Source organism: Leptinotarsa decemlineata, unplaced genomic scaffold (genome assembly GCF_025532065.1).
Source record: "Leptinotarsa decemlineata unplaced genomic scaffold, Ldec_3_MD MMD2_tig00026347_RagTag_RagTag, whole genome shotgun sequence".
Classification (NCBI taxonomy): domain Eukaryota; kingdom Metazoa; phylum Arthropoda; class Insecta; order Coleoptera; family Chrysomelidae; genus Leptinotarsa; species Leptinotarsa decemlineata.
In genome coordinates this window covers 417,146-424,226 of record NW_027412698.1, presented here as the reverse complement: position 1 = coordinate 424,226, position 7,081 = coordinate 417,146, and the positions used below count along the sequence as shown (strand labels likewise).

At 36.3% G+C, this 7,081-nt stretch overlaps 1 protein-coding gene across 6 annotated transcripts in view; it reads left to right on the top strand.

The window, feature by feature from the left end:
* The first annotated feature begins 1,035 nt into the window (after positions 1-1,035).
* Positions 1,036-7,081, top strand: part of LOC111514910 (uncharacterized) — a 100,987-nt gene continuing 94,941 nt past the window's right edge. For 3 of the 6 annotated variants that reach the window (XR_012467717.1, XR_012467716.1, XR_012467718.1), the window contains exon 1: positions 1,526-1,727. The gene's annotated coding sequence lies outside the window, so the exon portion shown is untranslated. Of the gene's footprint in view, positions 1,728-7,081 lie in introns of all 6 variants that reach the window. The other 3 variants (XM_074183952.1, XR_012467715.1, XR_012467714.1) reach the window with 3 other exon arrangements.

Genomic DNA, 7,081 nt, shown 5'->3' with positions numbered 1-7,081 from the left:
CAATGTAATCTTGGGATGGTTAATGCTAATTCAGATTCTCATCTTTCCATTATTTTCAATGCGCCACAAAAAGAGTTTTTTGTGGCAAAAATTCTAAATCAATTTCAATTGATTTGATTGTAGACAATTTCAGTTTTTTGCCTTCTATCAAATTCTCCTTCAAGCGATCACATCTTACTATGCGCCTTCTATCACGAGAGCATGCCAAAGTCATATCTTTTTTATTAATAGTAGGTCCTATTGGGATGCCATTGGGACCTACTTGTCAACTGCCATTTTGTCACTTGGGTGATAAAAGTGTGTGTGCGTCGAGGTGTTGACTAAAGATAAATTTCGTTTTATGTGGGGAAAAATGTTATAAGATATAAATGTGTGTGTAGGTGTGTGTAAGAATGAGAGACGAACGTCACAACATGTGTATACTGAGATGGCGGCAATGTCGAAGGTAGATAAAAAACAGAGAATTTATAAAAAAATCAAGGGTGCTGACCTGGGTATTGCAGGAGTGGCTGCTTGCCGGCGTGGTAGAAAGTGTTGATATGAGAAAAGAAAAAAACATGTCGACATTCGAAAAAAAACACGAAGCCGTTTTTTCTCGTCAATGAAAGTCAAATAGTGATGTGTTGAAACTAAGGTAGAGAGTTGGAGAAAGAAACGTCCATACTGTAATACTTTTCTTGAGGCATGATCAACTTGACATCATTAGGAAATTAAATAGATCAGAGAGAAAGCCTTCAGACAAACATAACAGTGACCATTATTCCCAAATACCAGAACTGTAACACTTTATTTGATGCGTGCCTGTGATAGACGCGTCAGAAAAGCCTGTGATTAGGTAGAATTCAGTAAGTATGAAAACTTTTGAGAAAGTTATTATATAGCGAATCACGTGTTTCGGTTTTGTAAACTGTGCAGTGGAAATCTCACAATAAAGTGTTACTTTAATAAGTTATGGATTTTTCATCAAGTGTCGGCCATCTCCATCACATTACAATAATCGTAATGTATACGACTTTCTGATGTGCGGCGGTTGCCCCTGGCGCTGCCGTGCTATCGGTAGTGTGTACATGTCTCTCCGTCACGAACCCATACTATAATGTCCTCATAAATACTCAGATCCAAGTGCTAGTGAAAATAAGGTTTCAACTCTCTATTGATTTCATTTCGCCAATCTGTTTTCAAATATTTCAAAACTTTCTACAAAACTGGATCTATCAGTGTCTCATTTCGTAACAATATTTACGTTCGTGGGAATTTCAGAAATTTGAAGAGATGAAATTCATATCAACCACCGATCATATCGTCAGACTCACGTTCTAAATTTATTTCATTCATTGGCAATCTACTCTATCACTCAATCAATCTACTATCAATATACTCAAAAAATCAACTATGTATTCACTGGTACTGACATATTTTATGTCGAAATCATAACCACTTGAAATAAATTGCGTAACGTAGTCTGTTTGCTGCTAACAAAAGTATTCCCTTTGTTGGCCCAAATATAGATACCAGCGCTCCATATCCACTTATCAGTTTGAATTTATTCCTGTACAGGTATTGATAAAAAAAGTTTACTCCCCGGTCGGTAGCTGGGTGGTTCGACGAGTGTGGTTTGTTCACCTAGTCAATCCGCCGTTGAGTGAGTCGATGGTTCAAGCCCCAGGCTGAACGCTCCATTTTCTCTTGCTATCGTCCAACCCGTGTTAGGAATCACACGTTATAAGGTAAGACCTCGTTAGTCCTTAGCTCGCACAAGTTTTGACGTTATCGTTCGTAGGGGTGCGATAGGGATTGCTGTCGCTTCATTATCTAGAGCAAAATAACCTTTTTCTGATTCATTTAATGTTATTCTACGAAAACAAATTGATTTTTCAATGCCGTTTTCGGAATATGAGAAATAACAGCCCCTATACCATATTCTGAACTATCAACTGTCAAACTGATATCTAGATCTTGGTCATAATGAACAAGAACAACATTTTCAGCTGATTATAACTTCATTTTACAAAATGCACTACAATCACTTCTCCAATTTCCTATTGAATTTATCCTCAATAATGTTGTATAAAGGATTCAGGACAGGTAATTTAGGAATAAATCTAATATAATAATTAATTGTTCCCAGAAATGACTTCAGTTGTGTCACATTCTGGGCTTCCGGAATTTTTTCTATTGCCTTTTATCAGAACTTTCATGAAGGCGATCTCTGTCAATAATGAATCTCAAGTATGATACAGACTCAGAAAGAAATTCACATTTTTTTCCATTTAATTGTAAGGCCTACATCTTTCAACATTTTTGAACCTTCATACAAATTTTCGATGTGTTAGCGTTGTCTTTCCAGTAATGAGAATGTCATTTGAAAAAATTGCCATTCCAGTCATATCAATGAAAATCTGCTCCACTATTGGAGCAAGGAACTGCAAGGGTTCCGATGAATGGCATACGCCATACATAAAAAGCATTTATGTGCATTATTTACAGTGTATTTTTTTAGATGGTTCAAGCAAAATTTATTGATATGCTTGACTGAAATCAATTTTTAAATACTGCTGCCTGCCCCCCTCACAGCTTGGAAAATAAGTCATCTATCCTCTGTATTATAAACCTGTGGTAGAAGTGCATCATATCTTGAAGTGGAATGTAGTAGATTTACGATGCAGAAAAACTCAAAGTCGTCTCCACAATTTACTATCATCCTCAGATGAAAAAAAATCTTCTCCATGTAAGCGTTTTTATACTTCATTGTATTAACTATTGTTATTTGTGATGCACCGCTATTGAGATGCACTGTTTGAAACCTTTGGTGTAGTAATGAATATTACGGGAGTTTTTTCCCAACACCAAACCGTTATTTTAACACCTCGACATGTGTTTCGATCATCAAGTGATCATATTCAAGAGGAAGATCAAAACAACATAACTATTGTTATGTTGTTCTTCTTTAATTGAAGTATTTTTAAATAATTAGCAGATGATGAACCTATATAGGTCCGAAACATGTACTGATTGATGGTTTTACCGTGTACATCTGAGGGTGATATCAAATTGTGTAGACGTCTTTGAGTGTTTCTGCATCATAACTCTGTATTATGATTAATCTGCAGTATACAAGGATTGATCGTTATTTTGTAATGACAACAAATACGCACTTCTCTATCTTTTTTAAGAACTGGCACTACAGAGGTGTTCGTTCCACTCAGAAAATTCTACCGGTGATTTTTGTGAAATGTTGGAATAGCAGCAGTAGCAGTTACATTTAATTTCAGTTTGAATATATTAAATGTTTCTAACTTATCAGAAAAAACAGTTAAAAATCCTTCATTGCCCGATAACCCCGGATGACATTTGAAGAGCCCTTGCGGGTTCCAAGATATTTTCAGCTCCAGTCCCTGATAGGCTAATCACTTTTTGTTGGCACCAACCGCCATATGGCCAGAGTTTTCATCTCATGGATGGACGCACATCAGCTGATTCCAGATTTGTATTTCGAGGGGCGAACCGTTCTCATCCCTACAAGCGAAGATTTGTCGAATTCTAAGAAGAACACACCGATATATACACACTTATATTCATGTTATAAGTTGTTAACGAGCATCTTATACACACACCCGAATATTCACCGTAGCAGTTGAATTATAGCAAGGCACTTGATACAACATCGCATGAGCTCCACTCTGGCGGACTCGCTTTACAATAACATCTGGCTTTTTGAATTAACATTCTAAAATTTTTTCAATTGTTTATTATTCATATATTTGAAATCTTCCAGCTATACAATTTGTTGTAGAATTTCATCCCCAATCAGTGTAGATTTTGTTGTCATATTAACAATTTTCAGTAGGGTCGACACAAGATGAGGGACTGCCAATGGGACCGCCACTTTCACCAGTCATAGCCAACATATATATGGAGTGGTTTGAAACTCTGGCCATTGAAGAAGCCCCCAAGAAACCGCGAGTCTGGTTGAGATATGTTGACGACACCTTCATAATATGGAACCATGGGAATACTGAACTAGACGCCTTTCTGAAACACATCAACAGCGTGAGACCTTCCATCACTTTCACAATGGAGAAGGAAATCCACAATGAATTGCCATTCTTAGACGTTTTGATGAAGAGAACCGACACTAAGTGGGAAACATCTGTATACCGAAAACCCACTCATACGGGACAGTATCTGAACCACGAATCCAACCACCATCAATCGACAAAAAGAGGAATCATCAAGACTCTATTAGACCGTGCTTTTGGGCTCTGTAATACGAAGGAAGATCTCGAGAAGGAACTAGACATCATCAAAAATGATCTTCAGCGGAATGGATACTCCAAAGCGATGGTAGAAAAGACTTTGGCTAAAAGACAGCAGGAGCCTCGCAAGGAAGAGAAGCCGTCACAACCAGTGCTTGCACTTCCCTACATCAGAGGATTATCGGAGAGGATAAGAAGAATTGGTTCCAAGTACAACATTAGAACCTGTTTCAGATCCGGTAACACTATCCGTAGCAGCCTCACAAAAACCAGGCCCCCAAACGCGGACTGCGATTCCAAGAATTGCATTTACCGGATACCCTGTGAGTGCGGAAAATCCTATATTGGTGAAACTAAGAGGCCATTGAATGTTCGCATTGCCGAGCACAAGAAGCACACACAGCGAGGAGAAACCAGCAAATCAGGAATAGCAGACCATGTTTGGACCCATCAACACAACATCGAGTGGTCCCAAGCTGAGATCTTGCACAGAGAGGAAAATTGGTTCAGGAGAAAATTTAAGGAGGCCGCATACATGTTGTCCAACAACGTATTCAGCCAGGCCAGCGTAGATATACGAAACATATGGAAACCCATCATCAAACGAAAAATGACCAACTCCCGCCAAAACGGTCATCTCTCACGGAATCAGTGAAGCGGAAAATGGAAAGTAGAGAAAGTGAAAGTATTTCAACGACCTATAAAATAGTCATCTCTCGGAGGAATCAGTCCAGTCATCACCCGAAGACGATTGTAGATACCAACAATCGAAACGTCGTGAACTAACGTGACTTGGAATCTCTACACTTTTTATTTTTTATTATTTTCTTTTTTTCATTCCTTTAATTTTTATTTATTCAATTATTATATTTTTACTTGTAGGTTATTTCACTATCATTTCATTTCAGGTTTATTGTTGCTTAATATAATTGTTATTTTCAACTATTCTTTTTTAATTATTCTTTTTTACTTGTTTCAGGGATTTCAAATCATTTTATATAGTAGACAATGGAAGTCCGAACTAGTGAAATTCATCACGAAACATTGTCAATCACCTTCAAACAAACAGGGTCGATTAATAGGCTCATTTACCAATTTTTTTTTATTTCATTATTTGAAAGTTTATGTTTCAAATAGTACATCTGCAAAATATCTGAATTTTCACTTTTTATCTTCTCCTTCAAATTAATAGTTGAATGTGGCGTTCACCGAAACGGGGCGTGGTCAAACTTGACTTCACATCAGCCGCCAGTGCTGGCGGATAAGCGAAATACATACGTGTACTGAAGCCGAAGAGAGCAAGTTGTGTGTTGTTTACTGCAGTGTATCAACTGCGTCAATATGTAACACGTGGTGTTTTCAAACCAGTCAGCAAATGAAACAAAATCCGACGATGGCAGCGATTCATAATCTCCAACTACAGGCCCGGTTGCCACCGCTCGAAGCTCATTGCTTGGTGTGACGTCAGGATGTACCGCGGGCGATATCACATTTTCAATTGCTCTTGCTCAGTTGTTAATTGACATAAAAACTGGAAAATTTAATGGGATATTTGGGAAATGATTTACTCTTATAATATATAATTTTCAATAAAAAACTAAATTAGCCTGAATGAGCTCATTTCATCTTCATACTGAAGGTGTATTTATGCACACTCCATTAGCAAGTAGTAGTTAGTAACAAGTTTAAATACTCAAGGAGCAAGAAATAACTAGCAATACAATAAAATAATACGCAAGTACTTGAATTTTAATCGAAAAAATAAGTAAATCTGTATTACCGACAATTGTATATATTTTTTTATTGATGCAATTAATTTTCCTTTATTTTGAGTATTTCAATATTAAATTCTACAAAAAGGATTTGAAGCTTTATATCTTCTATTAATTATCTGCGAGCGCTTTCGACAGTTGGTAGTACTGTCATCATCTGGCACTCCTCAAACTGAACTGGTTATCCTGTTGTCTGTCTCTTTATACGGTCAGAGCGTCTTAACTCAGGTATTTCAGGTATTATGATTGTTTTGTATGGCGTGTGTTGCAAGGTTTGATTTATATACATGCAATGCAATGTTTTGGAATTTGAAAATTATTAGTTTACGTTATCACTCATTTCTACTTTCTGTATTCTGAAATGGGACAATCAAAGATCATTTGTGCACTAGATACGTGATTTTTTGAGCTATAGAGGTTCCAAACAATTTTATACTTACGTAGTCATCTTTCTTTCTTTTCCTTTCATTCTGAAACAAGGTATGATACACTATAACTTTTTTTGAAGAATTGGACTGCTAGGATATTTTTTCCCGATTTTTCAAAATAGATCATCCTAAATGTTTCACATTTTATTTCCCCGTGAAAGTTCTTTCTAAAAATATGAAGTTGTAACGTCGAACATTACGTTATTCTTCTGAGAAGAAGATTGTAGATGATCAGGTTTTTTCGGTAATTTTGCTGAGATACTATTTCAAAACATTCTTTTCTTCATTTTGTTCGAAGCTAACATTGTATAACTCCATAGCAAACTCTTTTTTGGGTTATTTCCCTACAAGATTTATCAAGAAATTTTATGTTTTTTTGTGTTCGATAACGGAATGTTATGGAAGAGAACAGTACACCATGATAGTTTTCATGTGCCAAGTAATGAGTATTTTATGTTCGTGAGTTATGCAATATTTTGGAAAAGTTATTTCTCCAAACACTGGAATTTTTATTGTGCTGATGTGAATTAGATTCATAAATGAGTTATTTGTTTTATCAGTTTTTTTTGTCATTGTTTTTCTACATTATAGGGTATAACAATAAATAATTTTATTATTTTTATTA